This window comes from Lepidochelys olivacea (genome assembly GCF_965140295.1).
Source record: "Lepidochelys olivacea isolate rLepOli2 genome assembly, chromosome: 5".
Lineage (NCBI taxonomy): Eukaryota > Metazoa > Chordata > Testudines > Cheloniidae > Lepidochelys > Lepidochelys olivacea.
The window spans coordinates 127,316,120-127,342,304 of NC_140415.1; the positions used below are offsets into that span (position 1 = coordinate 127,316,120).

Here is a 26,185-nt window from a genome sequence, read left to right on the forward strand (position 1 = left end):
CTTGCCTCTGACGGCAACGCATCTTTTGTCGATTGCCTGTGGGAAACTCATATCCCCCAGAAATGTGCTCACTGTAGCAATTTAAAGGCGAGGGCACGGCGAGACAGATCTCTGCCTTAAAACGATTTTGATGGAAAAGTCTATCCAGCCTCCTCAGAAAAAAAGAGCAACTGAGTCACAGAGCAGCAAAACTTCTAACAATGTCAATGCTCAGCCTTCCAAAGCGAGCCGCGACCTTCCCGAAATGGGATACTCAGAGAAAGAGGAGTTCCCCAGCGAGGTCTTTGCCCTCGGTGCCGAGCTCATCCAGAGAGAGCACCTACGAGGCCCTGGGAGCCTCCGGCACCGTCCCCTCGCAGACCTCTGCCGAGCCTGATGCACCAACTCGGAATCAAGACGCCGGGTTTCCTCCACGGCACCAATGACCCCAGTGTGGAACCCAGTGCCGAAAGCATTTCCGACACCCATGCCGTCACCGACTCATTGGTCGGCACCGACAGACAGACCCCAAAGAGCACCAACTGCTGCCACAAAAGCTGACCGCAAGACAAAGGCACTGGCATGATTTTTGCACCAGTGGGACATAGTGGTCTCCTCGGTACCGCAGTCGCCACTACTCAGCAGCGAACAATCTCTGGGCCAAAGAATGGAGCAGCCCCCTGCGTCTCCCGCCCCTCAGTGCGTATACAGTGATGAGGAAGGGGATGCACAGGGCAGCCATTTCTCCTCTCAACACTCCTCACCGGCAGAGAGGAGACCTCCATGGGAGGCTGCCAGTACCAAGCCTCACCACTCTGGACAGATGCATCGATGGTATGGGCAACCCTGGCCCTGTCCACCACTACCCTTCCCAATGCAGTGGCCTCCCTGGGATCCATGGGCTGCATATAGAGCCCACTACACCCGATCTCTCACCCCAGCCAGACGGGAAGTCAGATCACCTCCACTTTCACCAAGCAGGGAAACATCTGAAGTTCCCGAGGGAGGGATAGAGGAGGAAGAGGTGATTTCAGAGATTGAGCAGGAAGACACGTCACCTGCCCACAACTCATCCTCCTCACCGGATGAAGCTGTTATACCACCAACTCCAACGACATCTGATGACCTGAAGCAGTTTCAAGAACTCTTGAAAAGAGTGGTGGTGTAGCGTTGCGAGACTCACCCCTGCGGCGCCTCCTGCTGGGTCGTCCAGGGAATTAGCTCACCAGCCTCCGGAGCGCCCCCCGCCGGCTGGTGTCTCGCTTGTCGCTGGCCCCGGTGCCCCTTTATCTGGGGTTCTGCCCCAGCAGTATCCCCCCCAGTCTCCGGGTCTCCCTCCCTGGGAAACCTCCAACCCCCTAATCCCATCTTGCCTCAGCCTATGGGCTACTGCCAGTCACCACCTAGCCCCCTTTCACTGCAGCCGACTGCAGTCTGTATAAGCCAGTCATCATAGGCAAGGGGGGTGGGGGTCAGACCTACTGCCTCTACCCAACCCCGGCTGCCCCTTTGCAGCCCCAGAACCTGTTTAGGCCCTGCACAAGGCCCTGCGGCCTCGGGGGTTTCCAAGCGGGAGCTCCCCAGCACCTCTTGCCTTCCCCCAGCACTGCCCCACCTCAGGTTCCTATTTAGCTCCCAGGCAGCAAGGTCCTTCCCTCTCTGCAGTCAGAGAGAGACTGCCTGCTCCTGGCCCACTGCCCTCTTATAAGGGCCAACTGGGCCCTGACTGAGCTGGCCACAGCTGCGGCTGCTCCCTTACTCAGCCTGGGCTTTTCTCCCAGCCGCTAGCCCTCTCCCAGAGCTGGCTTTAACCCTGTCAGGGCTGGAGTGGGTGACCACCCCGCTACCGGCGGCCAGCCAGGAGATCACACTAGAGGAGGTGCAAGAGAAACAGCACAAGCTGCTTCAAATCCTCCAAACATCTACCTCAGCCAAGATTGCTCTTTCCATCAATGAAGCCATAAGGGAGCCTGCAGAGACCATATGGCAGAGACCTGCATCAGCACCACCTACCAGTAAAAGGGCTGACAGAAAATACTTCATCCTAGCTAAAGAGATGGACTTTCTTTTCTCCCACCCACAGCCCAACTCCCTAGTGGTGGAAGCTGCCAATCACCACAGCAAGCAACCCCAGTTCCGCTCAACACTACAAGGCAAGGAACATAAACGGTTAGACCTCTTCAGTTATAAAAGATACTCCTCAGCCACACTCCAAATTCAGGGTTACCAACTATTCTGCCCTCTTGGCAAATTATAACTTCTATAACTATGGCAAACTGCAGGAACTCATAGAGTATCTTCCAGAAGAGAAACGTCCCCAGCTCAAGGCCATCATGGATGAGAGAAAGATAATAGCCCGCACTGCTTTACAGGCCTCAATGGATGTGGCAGACACAGCTGCACGAACAACAGCCACAGCAGCAGTGATGCAGAGAGCATCCTGGCTGCAGGCGTTGGGAATCCCGAAAGAACTGCAGCTGAAGGTAGAGGACCTTCCGTTTGACCACGAAAAATTCTTTTCCTCTAAAACAGATGAGGTCTTACATACGATGAAAGACTCTCAGGCCACATTACATACCTTAGGCATATACACGCCACCTAATAAACTACACCAATACACATCATATCAAAGAACAAGAGACACATCTTTCCACTGCTAACAGCAGCGACATTTTGACCCTAACCGGAATAAACAACACTCTCAAAGACATAGAGCCCTGCAAAATCAGGCCTTGTCTTCTCAACCATCAACAACCAAGTTTGTTCAATTTTGAAGTCTTGGTCGAGGGTCTGAACGACCTCTCCCAGACTATAGCGCTCTCGGACACTCCTACCCAAACTTTTGGCCACCGCTTACGCCCGTTCTACCACGCTTGGGCAGCTATAACAATGGACCAGTGAGTGCTGGAGATCATAAGGTCGGGTTATGCCATCCCCTTCCTCTCCATCCCACCCACCCTTCCCCATCCCTCTTCAGGGACCCTTCTCACGAGCACCTCCTACAACAGGAAGTGGCCCACCTCCTACAGCTGGGTGCCATGGAACGAGTTCCAAATCAAAACAAATCCTCAAACTGTTTCCTCACCAAAAAGAAAAACGGTAGATGAAGACCCATCTTAGATCTTTGGAAGCTCAACAAATTCGTACGCAACCACAGATTCAAAATGGCCATAATCATCCCTGCGCTAGACAGGGGGGACTGATTTTCAGCCCTTGGCCTTCAAGGTACATATTTTCATATTACGATACATCCGGTCCACAGACGATTCTTGAGATTCATGGTAGGACCCAACCACTACCAATACCAAGTACGACGTCTTGGCCTCTCCACTGGCCCCTTGAGTTTTTTTCAAAAACACTTGTGGTAATAGTAGCAAACTTACGACGAAGAGGGGTGATGATCTTCCCATACTTAGACGACTGCCTACTGAAAGGTATGAACCAGGAAGAAGCAACGCACATGGTACAAACAACCACAGAACTATTCCACAAGTTAGGGTTGCAGGTAAATACAAAGAAATCTACTCCAAACCCGACACAACACCTGGAGTTCATTGGAGCCTACCTTGGCTCCGTACAGGCCAAGGCAATACTACCAAACCCCAGGTTTGTGACAATGAACACACTCATGTCGATGGTCACCACCAGTCCACAAACCTCAGTGAGGACTTACCTTCAGCTCCTGGGACATATGGCAGCCAAGACATTTGTCATAAGGCACACAAGACTCCATATGAGCTGTCTTCAGGGCTGGCTGAGCACTGTGTATACGCCCAGCAAACACAGCTTAAGCAAAAGAGTGACATTGCCCCAAAGGCCATCATGTCACAACACTGGTGGACAAAACCAGAAAATGTCTGCACAGGGATCCCCTTTCAACAGGACCCTCCATCACTCATTATCACAACGGACGCATCCCTGATAGGTTGGGGTGCTCATTTGGATCACCACACCATACAGGGCAAGTGGTCAGGGATGGAAACTCAACTTCACATCAACCTCCTAGAGCTCCAAGCAGTACACAACACAGGCTGTCACTTCCTTCCAATCATACAGAACAAATCAATTTGCATACTAACCAACAACATAGCATGCATGCTCTATATCAATCGACAAGGAGAGGAGTGCTCTCACTGTCTATGCACAGAAGCCCTGAAATTATGGAATTGGTGCATCCGCAATAACATAAACATCACAGCATCTTATCTACTGAGGTGCCAGAACACAACAGTGGACACTTCTTAGAGGAACATGAATGGGAAATACACGACAGTGTCCTCAAAATGATATTCAAGAAATGGGGCTACCCATCAATCGATCTGTTTGCATCAGCAACAAACTACAAGTGCCCACTCTTCTGCTCCAGAGCGGGCCTAACACCCAAATCACTAGGGGATGCCTTCCTCATATCGTGGAACACATCACTCCTGTATGCGTTGCCGCCAATACCCCTAAACTTGCGAGTCATTCACAAGATACCAGCCGACAAAGCACACATCGTTCTGATTGTCCCCACCTGGCCCAGACAGACTTGGTTCCCTTACCTGTCACGCCTAGCAGTGTGTGCTCCACAAATGCTTCCCTTGCAGATGGATCTTCTTTCACAGAACAGGGGCCGAACACTCCATCTGAATCTGGAGAAGCTCTTCCTCAAAGCATGCTTCCTATGTGGTTCCAGAATGGAGAACTAGACTGTTCAGAAAGAGTGAAACAGGTATTATTAAACTGCAGATGATCTACCACTAGAAATACTTACCTCCAGAAGTGGAATGGATTCTCGCTATGGTGCCAACAAAAACAAACAGATGAAGTCACGGTGCCTCTACCAACTATATTAGATGACCTACTAGAACTGAAAGAATCTGGCTTAAGCATAAGCTCGGTCAAAGTACATCTAGCGGCCTTTTTGGCCTTTCACCATAAGGTAGAGAAGACATCAGTCTTCGCTCACCCAGTCACAAGACATTTCCTAGTGGGTATATAGGACATGTATCTGGAAGTTCGACAACCTACACCACCATGGGATTTGAATCATGTACTCAAATGCCTGACCAGACCACACTTCAAGCCATTAGCTTCCTGCTCTCTCCTACATATGTCAATGAAGGTCGCATTCTTGGTGGCGATCACGTCAGCCAGAAGGGTCCATGAAATAGGGGCACTGATAACTGGACCTTCCTACACGTGTTCACTCAAGACAAAATCATGCTACGACCATACCCGAAATTTTTGCCGAAAGTAGCTACATCCTTCCATGTAAACCAAACCATACACTTACCCAAGTTCTACCCTAAACCACACAGGGATTCTCAAAAGGCCTCTCTCCACACACTAGATGTCAGGCGAGCCATAGTGTTCTATTTAGACAGAACTAAACCCTTCCGTAAATCACCAAGACTGTGTATCTCCACAACAGAACGATCCAAGGGTTGTGCAATATTGACTCAGAGACTATCTAGATGGATCTCCACCTGTATCCAAACCTGCTACCAACTACACAATAAGAGCCTCCCTCGGGCATCAGATCCCATTCTACGCGGGCTATGCCTACATCAATAGCCTTCCTAAACAATCTCCCTTTCATAGATATATGTAGAGCTGCCATCTGGGCATCAGAGCACACCTTTGCTAAACACTATGCCATCACCCAAAGCACGGTCAGACGAACTATGTAGTTAGCCTTACCGTGCTCTCAACCACTTCACGTATAACTCCGAAGCCCCTACCCTCCACAGTGGGCCACTGCTCTACAGACACCTAAAGTGGCGCACCCCCAGGGACACTACTCAAAGAAGAAGTTAATCACCTTGTGCAGTAATGATGGTTCTTCAAGATGTGTGTCCCTGTGGGTGCTCCACTGCCCACCCTCCTCCCCTCTACTTTGGAGTTCATGCTACCAGGCTCCGTGGTAGAGAAGGAACTGAAAGGGTTGGGTCGTGCGCCCTCTACATGAGGTGCTAATGGCACCGTGAGACAGCTGCTGCACACGTGCACCCCGACCGAGCACTGCTACCTAAAATCTCCGATCTCTGGCACAGGGACGCACCAACACCTAAAGTGGAGCCCCCACAGGGACACACATCTTGAAGAACCATCGTTACTCTGCAAGGTGAGTAACTTCTTCTTTCTCGCTATTGCTCATAGTGACTTTATGGAAACTTAACATTGAAAAGTGTTTTCTTTTAGTAATTTCTTTCCCATGTCTAGGAGCAAACGCTGCTTTGTGGCTGTTGGATGGTGGGGGGGTTTTATCGCGTACAAAGACTACGTACACTGGAACTGTCTCTCTGGGCCTGTTAATAGCGCTGGGGATCAAGCACACGCAACAGAGGCAGCAGAGTCCTTGATGTGTCAGTTCACACATCTCTGGATGTATTCCCTTTCCCACTTTTATCACACAGTGCATTTTCACGCTCCCTTTAAAAAATAGGTAGAAAATAAATGGAATTTTTTACAATTGCATGAGAAGGAGGGAGAACAGCAGTGGGCTGGCATCATGCCGCTGGTTTCCAGTGCCTCTCACACTATTACAGGCAGTATTGCCTTGGGGTGGGGTGCAGCTGCATTATAAAATTACTCTCTTGTTAATAAAGCCAGGCTGTCCAAGCCCTCGGGACAAATGATGGACAACCACATACAGTCGCCGCTATCAAAATCATTAAAACACTGTAAAGCACGGCCTAGAAAAACGAATGTAAGGGGTCTGTTGGCCTCTTACTAAAACTCAGTGAGCGGCTTTTGGTTGGCTAGCTCCCAGTACCAAAAGAAAGGGGAAGGGTTGATGGGAAATCAGGACCCTGAGACTGATAGTCCCCAGGAGCAATGGCAAGACGACAGTGCTGCAGGTCAGCCTGATTGACAGGGCAGGCAGGCTAATGAGGGAGTCAGGAGGCCGGGGGGGGTTCTGTCCTCTGTAGGGTGACCAGGTGTCCGGGTTTCGCCTGGATCACCCAGTTGAAAAGGGACCCTGCCGGCTCCAGTCAGCACCGCCAACCGGGCCATTAAAAGTCCGGTCGGCGGCGCTGTGGACCCTACCTGTCCTGGCACCGCGCTGTGCCCTGGAAGCGGCCAGCAGGTCCGGCTCCTAGGTGTGGGGGCCACGGGGCTCCGCACGCTGCCCCTGCCTCGAGCACCGGCTCTGCACTCCCATTAGCCGGTTCCCGGTTCAATGGGAGCTGGGGGGGCAGTGCCAGCAGACAAGAGCAGCGTGCACCATGGAGCCCCTTGGTGCCCCCCATTGCCTAGGAGCTGGACCTGCTGGCTGCTTCCGGGGCGCAGCGCAGTGCAGTGCCCCAGGACACGCAGGCAGCCTGTCTTAGCCCCCCCGCGGTGCCACTGACTGGGAACTGCCTGAGGTAAGCCCGCACCTCAACCCCGAGCCCCAACGCTCTGTCCCAGCCCTAAGCCCCCCCACCCGTAACCCCATACTGCACCCCAAACCCCTCATCCCCGGCCCCAGCCCAGAGCCCACACCCCTTCCTACACCCCAACCTCGTGCCTCAACCCACAGTCCCCTCCCACACTCCAAATCCTTCAGCCCCACACCCCTAGCCTGGAGTCCCCTCCTGCACCCCGCAACCCCTCATCCCCAGCCCCACCCCAAAGCCCTCATCCCCAGCCCAGAGTCCTCACCCCTCCCACACCCCAACCCCCTGCCTCAACCCACAGCTCCCTCCCTCATTCCGAATCCCTCGGCCCCATCCCCGAGCCTGGAGCCTCCTCCTGTATCTCAAACCGTTCATCCCCAGCCCCACCCCAGAGCCTGCACCCCCAGCCCAGAGCCCGTAACCTCTCCTGCACCTCAACCCCCAGCCCTGAGCCCTGACATTCCAGAGACGCTGGTTGTGATGTCCCCGAGCCTTTCCCATTTTTTCCTTATTTTTTAAAATTGGTTGCTGTTTAATAAATTGTATTTGCTTTGAACTATATGCGATGATCAGGGGGTCAGGGAAGCGTCCAGAACAGAGAGAGCACCCCGGAGTGGGGACACCGTAGCTCCTGCCCTAAGTGGCCACAACAAGATTGGGGGTCGAACCCCTGAGGAATCCTGGGCCCAGCCTCTGCCACACAGGAGGGTGGAAGGGGAGCCCTTGAGGTCAGGCAGGCCTCTGGGCAAAGGAAGTGGGAGCGAGGACTCAGATCCTTTCACTAGCCCATTCCACCGGGGTAGTGTATAAGCCAGGAAAGTTCCCCACAATAGTGGGACCATTCCCCCTCTTAAAAAACCAAAGCCCTATGTCTGCTGAGAGCTTGCTGTGCTCCCAAGCACTGCTGGGTGTGGCTGGCAGACAAGGGGCAAAGGGCTCCTAGACAGGGCCAGCTCTGGGCACCAGCAAAACAAGCAGGTGTTTGGGGTGGTGCATTTCTAGGGGTGGGATTCCGGCGCCGGCCAGGCCGCCCCTAGAAATGTGCCCCCGGCGCCCCAGCTCGCCTCCGCCTGCTCCCCTGAGTGCACCACCGCCGCTTCTCCCCTCTCCCTCCCAGGCTGGCCGCATGCGAAACAGGGCAGGGCGGGGAGCGGTTCCTCTACCCCCCCCGTTACTTCCTGTGCTCCCCCCCCCATCGCTCACCTCTGCTCCGCCTGCGCCCCTGAACGCGCTGCCTTTCCCTCGCCAGAAAGGAAGGGGGGAGACGCAGAGCAGCGGCGTGTTCAGGGGAGCAGGCGGAGAGGAGGTGAACGATGGGGGGGGGAGCCACAGGAAGCAATGGGGGGGGAATGTGGCACACCCGGGGGAGGAGGCGGGGCTGAGGATTTGGGGAAGGGGTTGGGAAGGGGCAGAGTTAGGGCGGAGTTGGGGGCAGGGGGCACGAAAAAAAGCGGGGGCGGCCAAAAATTTTTTTTTGCTTGGGGCGGCAAAAATCCGAGAGCAGGCCCTGGCCCTAGAGCGTTGTAGATGCCCTTCTGTGCACAGACCATGTGCTGGGGCTCAGACCCTCAAAGAGGTGATTTCAATGGAAGTTAGATTCTCCAAAGGATGGAGGTGCCTGGGTCTGAGACTCAGCAAGGCTTTTTGTGGGGGAGGGGAAGCAAATTAGGGAATTGAAATTCTCTGTCTGATGTGCTTCCCTCCAGAGCTGGCAGATTTCAACATGGAAACCCACTCGTAGTCGCTTCCATGAATTCCCCCTCTGTCTGCACATCTTCCCAACCTGTGGCTATGAGGCAGCTACGGCTTAGGGGAAAGAGCCTGCAGCCATATGGCTCCTGATGAATCATGCTGCTGGAGGGGCTAACAAATGGAATTGAAAGCTTGCCTGTCTGTGCAGAGGTCCACAGATGCACACCCAGGTTGCCTCATGGATGCTGAGGTGCCGCACAGTTTGAAGGCTGCACCCTACATTCTGTCTGCAAAGCTCTTTCTTATCCTGGAGGCAGAAAGCCTCTGAAATGCCACCAGCTTTACCTCGCAGAGTTTCTAGAGCACTCCTCCCCACCCCCACTGTGTGGCTTCTTCACAGGAAGGGAGCATTTCACCCTCATAAATCAAGCCTTACTACTAATTAGACAAGTCCATGCCAATGTCTGGCCACCAGCTGGCAGACACAACAATACACACACACACTCACATGCACGCGCGCAGGCATGTAAAAATACAGACGGGAGAGCCCCTGGGAAGCAGGCCAGAGTTATAGGTGGGATAAATGGAGACACAGAACGACATTAAATCTGGGAGATGGGAGCTTAAAGCCCTTCTATTCCATTCAAAATCCTAGCCGAAGTCACAAGTCGTCAGGGACAGAACTGAGAGTAGCATCCTACTCTTCTGCCAGTGCTTTGTCCCATTAGACTATGCTGCTTTAAGGCATAAATGCAGGTCTGGAAATAAAATGGATGAGCCCCCAAAATTGGGCATGTTCTGTGAATTTTAATTAATTGATTTCCACATTCCTGACATGTTTTATAATAACTGTCTTTAACTCATCAGCAAAGAGGGGAGAAAATTGTATCCTCCTTATGTTTCTTTCCTTCCTGTTCTCACACTATGGCAGGGTGTCTACTCCTGTGCAGAGATCATTTTGGTTTAGCTTTGGAGGGCAGCCAACTAGGGGAGGAAACAGCAGGACATTGGGAATTCCCAGTTTCCTTCTGCTGATCTCGGAATCAGCCTTTCTGTGCCTGAAAAGGAAAGAGGAGAGTGGAATGTTTTGGAAATAGCGAATTTTATATCACATGCTCTCTAACAAATGTCTGGATACCCCAGCCCCCATAGTGAGCTGCAGCTTGTGAGCATGGCATGCACGGGTTGGGGGAAAGATAGTTTTCAGTCACCTTTGTGCCCTTTGTATTGTGGACTCTGTTATGCTCACAGAGAAGTTAGATTAAAATCATCAAATATTCTTGCTGGAAGGATGCAATGTAGCACAAATAGTTCACTTACTCGGGGCTACAGTCTGTGGAATTAATTCCCCCAGGAACTCAGGATCATCACAATCCTCCCAGTCCTGGTGCAAGGTGCATTTCTTTGACCAGCCTTCTCTAACAAACATGGAGGAGCATGTACATTTAAATAAAACCAAACCAAAACCACCCAGTGTTAGTCGCCTTGATTAATGCACTGCATGAAGGGGCTCAGATACTGTGGTGATGGGGTGGGGGGAATAAGAACCTACAGAGCACAGATTTGGCCCCCTGAGACCAACTTTAATCTACATGTTACATTTTTACATAAGCCAAAATACCGACTCATTTCAAGATGTCATTTTAATCAACTAGGGAAATGTTCATTGCAAACTGTAATAAAAAGGCTGAATTATTTTCCTATGAAAATATATAATTCCTTAATTGCTGAATTTTTCAGTGTTCTGAATATGCCAAGGATTTTTTTTTAATCGACCTCTTTTAAATAGGATCGTCGTTCAATGTGGCAAAAGAATTTGCAGTGTAGCATCGCTCACTGAATTGTACGAGAGGGAGGGTGTAGACGTTGCAGATTAAACAAAGGCATTCTTTCTCATTGCGTTGTTCCATCCAATCCCCTTTAGAAGAGAGTCTGCGTCTTCTCTGTCTCACTGAATATTGGCTTGGGACTGTAGCTGAGACCACTGTGTGCTCCATTTCAGATCTTGTTTACTGTACAAGGTCAGAATGGGAGGTCAGGTGCCATTCTTCTCAGCGACAAAGTAAAAGGCTCTCTTTGAAGGGAGTTAAGAAACAGTGATTTTTTTTTCACAGCTTGCAGACATCAGCTGATAAAGGGCAGACACAAACCTCTGAGAAATCCCTGGATGCTCCAGATCCTTTCCTCAGAACAGCACTTGGAGTAAGGATAACATAGGGGATGTGGGTCGGGGGGAAACAGACAAATCTGGATGTAAATTATCTCCAAGAGGAAAAACACTAGGGGTCTGAACCAACTCCTGTTAAGGTTAGTGGACAGACTCGTACTGACTGCTGTAGGCATTGGATCAGGACACAGAGAGAAGTGCTACAGAAATATGCTCCCTCTTTGTCCCCCAGCTCCTTTTCCCACCCGCAGCAACTATTGTGAAAACACAGTTTGGAAGGGACGCAAAACTAGTAGGAAAAGACTGAATTTGCCTTCTTCAAGAGCGGTGAAGACTGGACAGTTCCCTCTCACATATGTGGCTACTTCTGTGAATGCATTTAGAAAATGTGTTTGCAGGCATAGGTGCCAACTCCACAGGTGCCCCGGGGCTGGAGCACCCATGGGGGAAAAAAACAGTAGGTGCTGAGTCCCCACTGGCAGCCCCCCAATCAGCTCCTCACCCTCCCTCCCACTGCCTTCCACCCATGGGGCAGGCGGGGGCAGGTAGAGGCAGGGCAGGGGTGGGGCGTTAGGGGAAGGAGTGGAGTGGGGGCGGGACCTGGGGCGGAGCAGGGGTCGAGCACCCCCCAGCACTTTAGGAAGTCAGTGCCTCTGTTTGCATATGATTGAAATGTAACGGTTTAAGAGCTTACGCCTGTTCCCTTGGAAGTCCACAGCATAACTCCAGTGCTGGATCAAACCCTAAGGGCTTGTCTACACTTAAAATGCTGCAGTGGCGCAGCTGCACCACTACCTATGTCAATGGGAGGGGTTCTCCCAACCTAAATTCTTCGTGTAAACCAGACCTGTTGCTTGGACAGTCCTCTGGGGTGGAGTGGCTGGGTGGCCGGAGGCCTCCCCACCGCATTCTTGGGCGTCTGGGTGAGGAGGCTGTGGAACTTGGGGAGGAGGGCGGTTGGTTACACAGGGGCTGTAGTGGCAGTCTGTGCTCCTGCTGCCTTTCCTGCAGCTCAGCCATACACTGGAGCATACTGGTTTGATCCTCCAGCAGCCTCAGCATTGAATCCTGCCTCCTCTCATCACACTGCCACCACCTTTCAGCTTCAGCCCTCTCTTCAGCCCACCACTTACTCTCTTCAGCCCGCCACCTCTCCTCCCGGTCATTCTGTGCTTTCCTGCACTCTGACATTGTCTGCCTCCACGCATTCATCTGGGCTCTGTCAGTGTGGGAGGACAGCATGAGCTCGGAGAACATTTCATCACGAGTGCGTTTTTCTTTCCTTCAAATCTTCGCTAGCCTCTGGGAAGGAGAAGATCCTGTGATCCTTGAAACACTTGCAGCTGGTGGAGAAAAAAAAAGGGACAGTGGTATTTAAAAAGACACATTTTATAGAACAAGGGGTACACTCTTTCATGGTAAACCTTGCTGTTAACATTACATACATAGCACATGTGCTTTCGTTCCAAGGTGGCATTTTGCCTCCCCACCAGCGCGTGGCTAGCCCCTCCTCCCTCCCCTCTCCCCGTGGCTAACAGCGGGAAACATTTCTGTTCAGCCACAGCCAAACAGCCCAGCAGGAACGGGCACTTCTGAGTGTCCCCTTAAGAAAAGCACCCTATTTCAACCAGGTGACCATGAATGATATCACTCTCCTGAGGATAACACAGAGAGATAAAGAACGGATGTTGTTTGAACTCCAGCAAACATACACTGCAATGCTTTGTTCTACAATGATTCCCGAGTACGTGCTACTGGCCTGGAGTGGTAAAATGTCCTACCGTGGTGGATGGAATAAGGCTGCCCTCCCCGGAAACCTTTTGCAAAGGCTTTGGGAGTACATCCAGGAGAGCCACAAATGCCAGGGCAAATTAATCATTAAACATGCTTGCTTTTAAACCATGTATAGTATTTTAAAAGGTACACTCACCAGAGGTCCCTTCTCCACCTGGCGGGTCCGGGAGGCAGCGTTGGGTGGGTTCGGGGAGTACTGGCTCCAGGTCCAGGGTGAGAAACAGTTCCTGGCTGTCAGGAAAACCAGTTTCTCCGCTTGCTTGCTGTGAGCTATCTATAACCTCATCATCATCATCTTCCTCGTCCCCAAAACCTGCTTCCGTGTTGCCTCCATCTCCGTTGAAGGAGTCAAACAACACGGCTGGGGTAGTGGTGGCTGAACCCCCTAAAATGGCATGCAGCTCATCATAGAAGCGGCATGTTTTGGGCTCTGACCCGGAGCGGCCGTTCGCCTCTCTGGTTTTCTGGTAGGCTTGCCTCAGCTCCTTAAGTTTCACGCGGCACTGCTTCGGGTCCCTGTTATGGCCTCTGTCCTTCATGTCCTGGGAGATTTTGACAAATGTTTTGGCATTTCGAAAACTGGAACGTACTTCTGATAGCACGAATTCCTCTCCCCATACAGCGATCAGATCCCGTACCTCCTGTTCGGTCCATGCTGGAGCTCTTTTGCGATTCTGGGACTCCATCATGGTCACCTCTGCTGATGAGCGCTGCATGGTCACCTGCAGCTTGCCATGCTGGCCAAACAGGAAATTGAAATTCAAAAGTTCGCGGGCCTTTTCCTGTCTACCTGGCCAGTGCATCTGAGTTGAGAGTGCTGTCCAGAGTGGTCACAGTGGAGCACTCTGGGATAGCTCACAGAGGCCAATACCATCTAATTGTGTCCACAGTACCCTAAATTCAACCCAGCAAGGCCAATTTCAGCACTAATCCCCTTGTCGGGGGTGGAGTAAGGAAATCAATTTTAAGAGCCCTTTAAGTCGAGAAAAAGGGCTTCGTCGTGTGGACGGGTGCAGGGTTAAATTGATTTAACGCTGCTAAATTCGAACTCAACTCCTAGTGTAGACCAGGTGTTAGGCATAGTCTACATTTAAAGTTATGTTGGAATAGCTATATCAGTTGTGGGGGAGGAATCCCATCTCAGACTGCTGTTCTCCCAGTCTCCCCCATCAAAATAAGATGCCACTCAAAGCAGAGCGTGCAGACCACAACAGGCTTGCGTGTAGATGCAATTATGCTGCCATGACCTGTTTCTTTTGTAGAATTGGTACAAATTATACTAGCTAAAGAACTCTTGCCCATATAAGCTGGGTTTCCACTCGGAGGGTTTGCTGGTGTAGCGATACCAATAAGGTTATCACCGTAAACCCTTTTTCGTGTACACAAGGCTTGAGTTAAACTAGTGCATAATCCTCTGTGGAGACACTTACTTCAATATAAACCTGTCATAGTGGGTACAAAGGTGCTTTATACCAGCATAGCTTATTCCCAGCTAAAGGTACAGGTGCCAGCGGAACCAACAGTGCTAGTTCTAGGAACACAGGAATGGCCAGACCCATGGCTCACCTGGCCCAGTGTCCTGTGTCTGATAGTAGCTGACACCAGAGGCTTCTGAGGAAGGCTCAAGAAGGCCTATGTTAGCCAACCGTGGGATAATCTGCTCCTTGGGGGCAGGGAGGGTGTCTCTTCCTAACCCTGTAAATATTGGCGTAGATGCTGAAGCATGAAGTTTTCTGTCCCTTCTAAAACTATCTTCTTTTCTAGTATTTACATAAATGAGTCCTGATGGGGCTTGGTTTGTGGTGTTAACTAAACTCGTTTCCAATCTGACTTCAGTTAAACCTGTGAAGCTTCCTTGTATAGATGCAGCCCGTGAAAGGCATGGATTTGAAGGTAGGGTTCTTTGCTTGGTGCACAGAGATACGTCAGATACTGCATCCCTGGACTCCTTCCTACCATTCACCTTACTTCTGAAGGCTTCTCTCAGTCCTGCTCTACATACAGTTTTGTGAGAGGGGTGATTGTTTTATTTTAACCAATATTGTTATACCAGTACAACAGCTAATGTGGACATGGATATACTGGTGTAAAGATGTCTGATATCTGTATAGCTTCCTCCCATAAATTTAAGCAATACGGTTAGAAGTGCCTTTTTCTGATGCTCTAGCAGCATCCACGTTCAGGGGCCTGTATTGCTTTAACTACACAGGTTTCAAACAGATATAGTTAAAAAGGTACCGAGCAGACAAGTCCTTATGTGCTTTCATCTTCTAAGGAATAATGAGTGCCGTCATGGCCTAGATCACTGCTCTTTGGAGGCAGGGCTGTGCAAAGGGGAGCGAGGAGATGTGTCACCCAAGCCATGCTGTGTTAAGAAGGGGTAAAGGCCAGTGCCCCATCCAGATGTCCCATCTCCTACGCTGTTAGCCATCCATGGACCATTAATCCTCACCTCCACGTGTATTCTCCTGCACGGGCAGCAAGCATGTGGCTGGCTGCCTGGATGGGGCCATCTCCTGTGTCGAGCACACTTCTGCAGAGGCAAGTAAACGTGGCCCCATGAGCATGTGCACTCACACATGTACACCTGACTGATAGAGGAGCCGGGCCCAAATGGAAGGCCCCACATCCTGGGTGCACTTTGTCTGACAACGTAGAAGCAACTGATGTGCAGTTTCACTGGTGGATGCTGGTGAAAACAGGGGCTAGTCCGCCCAAAACTTCAGTCAGCCACACTGAGCCCACAACCTGCCTGGAAAAGCAAGGCTGGTTGATGAGCAAACGGCAGACACTGGGGCACAAACAGGACATGTGACAGCATGGGGAGGTAGCTAGAGTGAGACATACACTTTGACTGAACCCAGCAAGGGGCTGGTTAACAAGGGGGGCCTCAGCTGGAGCCTTAATTACTCTGGATTTCACAGCATTTTCATGACTATCTGTCAAAGGGGCATGGAGCACCACTGTCTGGACATAGGGCCCAGTTCTGCTTCGGTTGAAGTCAATGGCAGAGAACCCCTCGACTCCAGAGGGAGCAGGATCAGACCTCTAGTGAACGCTGCATGTCACCCCAAATACACACGCTGCTAGCTGCAGATGAACAGGCTTCAACAAAATTCCAGTGAATGGTAGTAAGTTGTTGTGAAGGATGGTTCAGTGGTTAAGATCTTGGGAGACCCAGGTCTAATTCCCTGCTTTGTAACGGGTTTCCTGTATGAGGATCTGGCTAACACTGGCTGCAAAGAGGTGGGAGATCACCCTGCAGCTCACCCTGGGACACAGACTCAGTGATGAGGCTGCACCCAACCCTGACACAGCGCAAGGACCAGGCCTGCCCCAGAAACACCCAGGGGCCCTGCCCCTCTGTGCCAGGTGTGGGCAGGCAGGCTCAGCAAGGCAGGATCCAAGTGTGGAGGGGCTTAGTGTGGGGGGATTCAGGTGGAGGTTGAAAGGGTTTTGTATGTGGCAATCTGGGTGCAGGTGGCTCAGTGGAGGATCTGGGTGTGGGGGGATCTGGATGCACAAAGATTTGTGGGGGGGGGTTCTGGGTGCAATGGTAATGGGACTCTGCAGCTGAAGGTGGTTGGGGCTCAACAGGCAGGGTCTGGGTATGGGGGGTAGAATTAGGCTGGGGAGTCTGGGTGTGGGGGGCTCAGTGGGAGGGTCCAGATTCTGGGGGAGTGGGGCTCAGGAGGGTGGGGATCCAGTTGCAACGTGTTGGGGCTTGGTGCGGTGGGGATCTGGGTACGGGTGGCTTGTCAGGGTGGTGCAGGTGGAGTGTGGCTCATTGGGGGGGGTTCTGAGTGCAGGGGGGGTGAGGCTTGGTGGGAGGGTCTGGGTATGAGGACGTCTGGATGAATAGGGGTTGGGTGGATGGAGGAGCAGCTCCCTGTACAGAGATCCCTCCCCCTCCAGCTGAGGAGAAATGGGTACAGGAAGTGGGTGTGGGGGGAGAATTTGCAGAGCTTCCTGCAGCTGGGGGAGAAATCTGGGGGTGGGTCTGACCTGGCCCTGGATGCCATGCAAGGGAAGAGTAAGTCCCGTCCTGCCCAGCTGGGACTAGCAGCTAAGCCCGGCACAGGGTAGGAACCACCAGCCAGGTCTTCCCCAGTCCTGCTCCCTGCCCCACAGTGATTTACTTCTCTGCCAGCTTCCCTGGGCACCCGAAACATACTGCTGAGAAGGGTCACACAACTGCTCTTGTGGCTTCCCTTTGCTTCCCCGTCAGACACTAATTTTTCTGTGGGGAAGCAAAGAAATCTGTGAGGAACATAAATTCTGAGCATGCACAGTGGTGCAGAATTCCCTCAGGAGTAACTATCTCCAAAAGTCACATGCCAACAAAGAGCAGAGACATCAACGCTCAATGCTGCAAAAGCTTTTACTATATGTGAGTGAGTTGTTCCCCTGACGTCACTGGGACTATTTATGTGCATAGATGTACTCGTGCATAAATGTTTGCAGGTTGAGGCTCAAATGTTAAAGATTTCTTCCATTAGTAAGTAGTCATCACTTCCTCTCCTCTTCTGTGTATTTCTGTTTGTTTGTTCGTCTCTGTCCTTCAGACAGAATAGCAAATCTGTGTACTTTCAAGGGCATTTTGCTGAAGTATAGCAAATAAAAAAATTCCCTTTAAAAAAGGAGATGGGCACAAAATGTGATATCACATCTTGTTTAACAATATGTCATGTTACAGGATGTAATGTTGCACCTTAAAAGTGACCTGCAAAGGAGAGAATTTAGTCTTGTGTCTTTTTTGTGATGTATAAAGACCTGCAGGTCTTTTTTCTTCAGAAAGATCTTTCTACTCATTTTATACACTAGAGATTCAGGTCTGTACTAACCTGGAAGACTCTATGGTCTTGTCCACACTTGCAAATTCTGCAGTGGCATTTAGCCATATGTAGCCAGGGTGCAGCTGTCACAGTATTACTGATATTTGAAGCTGTACTGTGGGCTGGGTGCTAGGGATTTTAATACTGTGTCAGCTAGCCTAGGTCCTGCTTAGAACTGGCTAACACAGGATGAGTATTAGTGACATGTGCATCCCACATACACTGCAGCTTACAATGGTACCAGTACCCCTGTACTTAACACACTAGTAAAATGGGCTCCAGTTGATGGAGCCCACAACGGTGAGTGAGAAAGTGGCATGGTGAAAGTGAAGCAAATGAAGGTCTGTCTTCACTGCAGAGTTAACTCAGGTGTTGCCCCAAGCCCCCTTCTGTCCAGCCAGAAACACCCCTCCTGAGTGTGTGGGTGGGTGCTTTATACCCAGGCGAGCTGGCCCAGCAGGGGCAACAGGCTAAAGCCCAGGTGCTGCTTCCACTTGGGCTGGTAACCCGCATTGCAGTGAGGTCACAGGCAAACCCACTCCAGTGCCAATAGCCCTCCAGTGCCTTTTCACAGTTCCCCTGTGTGCCCAGAAGGACAGACAAGTTCTCCAATACCGCAATTCACTGGGAAAGCAACTTAGCGTGGCTCAGGTTACTGTAGCACAAAGAACCATGGCCTGCGACCCCCGAAGACACACAGGTGAGTGCTGCATCGGTGAGGACACAGTAACTTGGGTAGGGCTTTGTAGGGTGGCTGGCCACACCAGGGCCAGGCTAACCTGCTTGCCAATCATCTGAGTTAAATCCGCAGCACAGATGACGCCTCAGAGGGGAAAGGGGTTTTAGTCCAAATTTTTTTCAACTCTTCATTTTGTTTTTCCTTTCTTTTTGTTAACACTGATTTTCAAGTCTATAACAGCCTAACAATTGGAGGAAGGAAGTCTTTTTTGGAAGGCTTAGCACCTGCTCACCTATTACTGAGGTCTGAGAGCTAACAATACACATCCTCTGAAACTCCCAACAAGCATTCCCGTAAAATCTGGGAGGAGGAGTTGGCACCAGTTTAACTTACATTGTCTCCCTCTGCATGTTGCATGTGGTGAAAGTCACATATGATAGACACATTTTTCCTTTCACTGTCCCATTTTGCTGTCTCCTCTGCTGCTGTACTGTGCAAACGCTGTGGCCCTACTCCAAAGCCTATTCAATCTTGACTCCAATGGAGTCTTTCCATTCACTTCGGTGGGCTTTGGCTTAGCCCCTATGTGCGGCATAGACTGAGCCCTTTCTTCCCGCTACACACTGGGGGTGAAACTTGAACCAGTGGCTCGTGCACTTCATCCTCACTTCAGTCCTTAATGTGGTGTTTCAGAGCTCCATAAGCTCTTATTGCAATTTTTAAAATGTTTACAGTGTCCTCCAGTGTACTAGCTTCTCTACAGGACAAGCCAAAAGACAAAGAGCTTGCAATCTAACTCTAAACATGACACAACGAGTGGTGATACCAAACAGCAGGTAGTGTATGGAGGAAGAAGGACAGGGTTTGCAGCAATAAGATCATGTGGTTCTGGGCTGGATTGGCAACCTGACACTGGCGGCTAGTTCTGCAGAGGCTACATTTTTACAGGTAGGGGAAAAAAGGACTCTCTAGCCCTTATGGTTGCAGAGAAAAAGTTGAAAGCTTGACCCGAGTGTAACCAGTGCAGAGAAGCCTGCCTGTATCTGCGGAAAGCCTGAAACCATAGCTCTGAGAGCTGTGAACTGCCCTGTTAATCGAAATGGGGCTAACTCAGATGCCCACTGATGAGGAATTTAATGACCCTTAACTATTTCACTGCTGATCATAGAATCATAGAATCATAGAATATCAGGGTTGGAAGGGACCCCAGAAGGTCATCTAGTCCAACCCCCTGCTCAAAGCAGGACCAATTCCCAGTTAAATAATCCCAGCCAGGGCTTTGTCAAGCCTGACCTTAAAAACCTCTAAGGAAGGAGATTCTACCACCTCCCTAGGTAACGCATTCCAGTGTTTCACTACCCTCTTAGTGAAAAAGTTTTTCCTAATATCCAATCTAAACCTCCCCCACTGCAACTTGAGACCATTACTCCTCGTTCTGTCATCTGCTACCATTGAGAACAGTCTAGAGCCATCCTCTTTGGAACCCCCTTTCAGGTAGTTGAAAGCAGCTATCAAATCCCCCCTCATTCTTCTCTTCTGCAGGCTAAACAATCCCAGCTCCCTCAGCCTCTCCTCATAACTCATGTGTTCCAGTCCCCTAATCATTTTTGTTGCCCTTCGCTGGACTCTCTCCAATTTATCCACATCCTTCTTGAAGTGTGGGGCCCAAAACTGGACACAGTACTCCAGATGAGGCCTCACCAATGTCGAATAGAGGGGAACGATCACGTCCCTCGATCTGCTCGCTATGCCCCTACTTATACATCCCAAAATGCCATTGGCCTTCTTGGCAACAAGGGCACACTGCTGACTCATATCCAGCTTCTCGTCCACTGTCACCCCTAGGTCCTTTTCCGCAGAACTGCTGCCTAGCCATTCGGTCCCTAGTCTGTAGCTGTGCATTGGGTTCTTCCGTCCTAAGTGCAGGACCCTGCACTTATCCTTATTGAACCTCATCAGATTCCTTTTGGCCCAATCTTCCAATTGGTCTAGGTCCTTCTGTATCCTATCCCTACCCTCCAGCGTATCTACCACTCCTCCCAGTTTAGTATCATCCGCAAATTTGCTGAGAGTGCAATCCACACCATCCTCCAGATCATTTATGAAGATATTGAATAAAACCGGCCCCAGGACCGACCCTTGGGGCACTCCACTTGATACCGGCTGCCAACTAGACATGGAGCCATTGATCACTACCCGTTGAGCCCGACAATCTAGCCAGCTTTCTACCCACCTTATAGTGCATTCATCCAGCCCATACTTCCTTAACTTGGTGACAAGAATACTATGGGAGACCGTGTCAAAAGCTTTGCTAAAGTCAAGAAACAATCCATCCAGTGTGTAAGAGAGGAGAGAGAGTGTCAAAAATGTGTATAATCTACTGTGTGTGGCATCTGTTTGGTGCTCCAAGATTGGGCTGGGACTACCCCCCTTTTCTTCCCAATCTGACGTGTTACCATAGGAGGAAGGAACAGAGCCTGGGGGTGAATGCGAGCACTACCAATGGAAGGCTAATCCCACCTTGCATAGGAGGTCTCCCAACCAAGCCTGCCCTATCTCGGGAGCAGCAGGGGTCAGGTCTGCTCTGGACATGGGGATGGGATCAGGCAGCTCTTGTCCTGGTTCTAGTGACAACTGTTCCTCCCTTTGCTGGGGCTGTCTGCAGATTCAGGCAAACATCACTGCTTTGGTTATACTCAGTTCATGTTTTCAAGCTTTTCTTCTCAACCATGAGGACTAGAAGCAGGTGGGCTTGGGGAGGGGGAGTTGAAATGATAGCTGTCATTCTGATGTGATCACATGACTCTGGGATCCAGGACCATAGGCATGTGCATACTGTGCCAGTCCCTTAATCAGCCCCCGCCCAGGGGTGTAGCCAAACCTCAGGGAGGACATGATCAGATTTTGAATGTCTGCATGCTCTGGTTTGAGGGGCATCTTATTTTGGTGTCTCAGATGGTGGAGATTGGGAGAGCTGCAGCATTGCTGTCCCTGCCCCATAATTTAAGCCATAATGCAGTCATGCTGTTTAGGCAGGTGCACGTCTAGAGTGTTTGATTTAAAAAACAGTCAATACTAATGTTAATGATCTGTTGTGAACTGCCTTTTCATAGGCATCGTGGAAGAAGAGCAGGGCCTCGTGCTCATTCTCTGAATGGAGGTGAATTTCACTCTGGGGAAGGCACCTTGGCGCAGCTGGATCTAGGCTCCACGCCTGGGTCTGCCACATGACCTGAGGCTAGTCACTTTACCTTCCCGTGCCTCTGTTTCCCCTTCCACCCTCTCTCTCATCTATGTAGGTTATCCAGAGTAGGGACTGTTTGTACAGTACCTAGCACAATGGGGCCCTGATGTCAGTTGGGTCCTCCAGACCACTGGTTCTAGACCGTGGCGGTACGCAGAGGTCTTCCTGGGGTATGTCAACTGAGCTAGATATTTGCCTAGTTTTACAACAGGCCACATAAAAAGCACTAGCGAAGTCAGAACAAACTAAAATTTCATACGAGTTGTTTATACTGCTCTGTATACACTATACACTGAAGTGTAAGTACAATATTTATATTCAAATTGATTTATAATTATGGTAAAAATGAGACAGTCAGCAGTTTTCCAGTACTAGTGTGCTGTGACACTTGTATTTTTATGTCTGATTTTGTAAGCAAGTAGTTTTTAAGTGAGGTGAAACTTGGGGTATGCAAGACAAATCAGACTCCCGAAAGGGGTACAGTACAAAAGCGACACAGCACACTACCACTGAAAACCTGCTTCATTTTTCATTTTTACCATATAATTATAAAATAAATCAATTGGAATATAAATACTATCATTACATTTCAGTGTATATATAGAGCAGTATAAACAAGTCGTATGAAATTTTAGTTTGTTCTGACTTCGCTAGTGCTTTTTATGTGGCCTGTTGTAAAACTAGGCAAATATCTAAATGAGTTGATGTACCTCTGGAAGATCTCTGTGTACCGCAATGGGTACACAAACTCCCGGTTGAGAACCACTGATCTGTGCTTCCTTGTAAATAAACAAAATTGCATCAAAGAAATAACTGACTCTCACCAATTTCTCCTCCTAACTGGAGCAGCTTATAAGGCTCTGAATTTTTGGCTAACCGCTTGGATCAGAAAGGATAACCATATTAATTCTACATCCAAATAAATGATCTTCAATTGCATAATGATAGGAGGTTCTTAGGACCCTGCAGGTGACAACAGATGGAATCTAAAGAGTAAATTATGTCACATGCTGCCACCCATAAACTCGTTTTTTCCACATCCACAGGCAAAACATTTCTCGTAACCTATGTTTCTTGCTTCTGTTTGTTTACTAATAAGCAAGTAATTGTACATGCTCTTCGACTGTGATGTTGCACAGCTTCGCTTTTCTTTTTCATCTCCTTACATGAGATGTTGCCGCTCAGTGAAATCTATTTCTTAGCTTTACTTTTTTGTTGTTGTTGTTGTTAAAGATGAGTGTAGCTACGTTAGATTGAAAATAATTAAGCTCAGCACCAGTACGTGAACCTAGAGAAGGGAACTGTAGGGTAGGCTACATGTAGATGTTCCAAGACTTCTGTGATGCTTTTCAAAGTTAATTTGTATTAGGAAAATGTTTTCTCATTGGAGAGATAAGGACTCAAATACAGTTACATGCAATACAGCTGCCAATATTTGTTTCCTGGGAAATCTGTTTCCTTGAGTGACTCCTGAGAATCCCTCATTTTCTGGTCTCCACATTTCTAATTCTGCCCTGTGACTAGCATTCTTCCAGCTTAGGCCTATATGGGATTCCCCCTTTTGGAACTCATTAACACAGCTCCTTGTGGGCCCAATCCTGATGTCTGCTGAGTGCTTTCATTTCCTTTCAGCCTGGAGTTGAGAATGTTACACGCTTGGCAAGACTGGGCCCTCACTAAACAATGACTAATCACCCTGTCTCTACAGAGAGCATAAGGGGTCTATGGGAATGGAACATATATAATATAACCCCTTGTAGTAAGTTATATTAGGCTAGTGCATTTAGCTCCACTGCCCATGCAATATACTGGAAAGGACAATTCTCTGTCTTGCGCATGATGACAAATCAGAGCACATCATTGCAAGAGTTGTCAGTTCTTTAATTTCTCAAGTCTTCAACTATTTTAATTGGTGGTGGGGGGACTACAACGCTGGTTGTGCATTTCCCCTGGGGAAATGGCCGCCTTCTTTATTGGCCTATGGAGTTGAAAAATCTCTGTAGAGATGAGGTAACTAATGAACACATTCACCATATCTTCTGGTTTTTTCCCCAGCCTACCAGTGTCACAGCAGGGTTGGAATGAAACATTAACCAGACAGCCTTCATCCATGCCCCCCTCTCAGCCAGGACCTTGGGAAGGCATTCAATAGCACTAGCTGGGTCAGAGGATACACATAATTAAAGCATTCAGGGTTAAAATCACCCAGTGCAGAGGGTTTACAAAAGGCCTTAAGCACCACTTGAGCCTTTATCATGGGGCTTAAGTGATACCTAGGATAGGTTCTTCTACGGGGTGAGTTTAATTCTCAGTGAAACAATATCTAATATAATCATTTCCTATAGTGGATTACACTGGGAACAGTGAAAAGCACATTACAGGTAAGATGCTGATAGAAGATTAGGGATTTTTATTGATTTTATAGGACATATACTTCACTTTGCTCAATTATGTTTTTGTTTTTAAAAGAAATTTGTTAAAAATAGTTGCTGTGGGGGAAAAAATAACACACCAAATAATTACTCCCGATCTGCAGTAAAATTTTCAACATAAAATTTTCATTATTCACCAAACTGATTAGCTTTGACTAGCTTGAAACTAAATGAAATGTTTAATATTTAGATTGTCATGGATTTCTGATCACTGCAGTATTAAGAGTGAAAAGGGGATTACATAGAAAACGACAGACATGCTATCACATTCTGGAGTGCAATCCAGAACAATGAGGGGTTGTCACTACCTGCCCTGCAACCTGGGGTTACCTCACAATGCTTTGCTGTTATAGATCCTAGCCTGGGGTGCTCGCAAACATCCTAACAGCATGCATGTCACATCCTGAGTCTGTGTATAGCTACAGACTTGGTCCAGCAACTCTGACCCCTGCAGTGACTCAGGAACACACCAGCCACGCTCTGGCTTGCACCAGCCTTGGTTACTACCTGCAGGGTGACCTCAACACACTCCAAGTCCCAGATTTCCCCCCACAAACATGTTTTGCACTGTCCAGCCCTTTCCTGGACAGTTCAGATATAAAAGGTCCATTGTGCCCTGTAAGGGGTCAATATCCAACAGTTTGGTATCTCCAATTGAAGTAGGAAACAATTCAATTTAAACATGATGTTGGATTAGTTTTGATTGAATAAGCTTGTTTTATTTTTTTAACTACATAGATTTTAAGTGAGTACACGTAGTAGGCATTACAGTCAGAAATGGTTACAAGAGAAAAAGAAAATGCTTTCTAGTAACTAAAACTTAATAAACTAGACTTTGGTTCTAGGTAAAATCCTTAGCATGGGTTTGTGATGTTACACTCCATATTCTTTATGGAAATATGCTTACGATATGGCATAACTGAGATATATTTTATGCAAGATGGGTCTTGTAAGGTATCATTGGAAAGGTTATGATTTACTGAATGTGATTATGCAATTTGTATGCATGTATCACTTCTGTATCTGAAGCTGGGAATATTGACTTTGTAACAATTACAACTGGATGTATATTTGGGGGAATGCCCACCAGATAGTAAGCAATCAGCCTGGATGAACCATTTAGAAAGGATAATAGAACTTTGGAGATACTAATCTCCCACCATCCTTAGGAGTTTCCTGGGATGTTGCTTTGACACTACAAGGTCATCTGATGATGTCACTTGATACAGAGTCACACCTTGGTCACTGCTGGTACTTTTCCACTGGAACCAAAGGCTTCCCACCTTATGTAAATTCTGTTTATGGCTGGGAAGGAAGGCATTCCTGGCTCTCCATTTTGCCAGCCTGCCCAAGAAGAGGGATTGCTAAAAACACTAAAGGGAAGGCAAAAGGGGGGAGTCCAGACTGAGACAGGGATCCAGTCTGTAAAGAGAAATAACTGGAACTGTAAGCTACAGAAACTCGACAACCTGCCTAAAATAACATTTAGGGTAAGAAATTACACTCAAGAAACAGGTTACAAAATGTATTAAGCTTAGCTCATGTATTTTGTTTTATTTGCTCAGTAATCTGCTTTGTTCTGTTTGCTATCCCTTATCACTTAAAATCTGCCTTTTTATAGTTAATACACTTGTTTTTATTATTAAATCCCATTTGTGCAATTTCTAGTGGGAGGGGGACAAGAAGCTGTGCATATCTCTCTTCACATTAAGGGAGAGGACGAATTCTTATGAGCTTTGCACTGTATAAATCCCTGTACAACGCAAGACAATATACCTTTGGGTCTGCACTCCAAGGGAGGTGAGCACCTGAGTGCTGGGGCAAGTCCCTTAAGATGAGTCTTCCCAGAGCTGATCTCAGTGTCTCTTTCTGCAGCTGGGTGAGGCCCTGCTTGCATGTGTGCTAGAGGAGGCTTAAGAGCCTGGCTCAGCAAGACAGGGTAAAAGGGGGCCCAGGCTGGCAGTACATCAGGTGGCACCTTAAAAGGGGGGCAATC

At 49.1% G+C, this 26,185-nt stretch overlaps 1 long non-coding RNA gene across 1 annotated transcript in view; it reads right to left on the reverse strand.

Annotated features, from left to right (window-relative positions):
• Positions 1 to 26,185, reverse strand: part of LOC311520729 — a 105,644-nt gene that overhangs the window by 73,835 nt on the left and 5,624 nt on the right. Inside the window, exon 2 of the long non-coding RNA XR_014711687.1 lies at positions 4,524 to 4,671. This is a non-coding gene — a long non-coding RNA (uncharacterized lncRNA). The remainder of the gene's footprint in view (positions 1 to 4,523; positions 4,672 to 26,185) is intronic.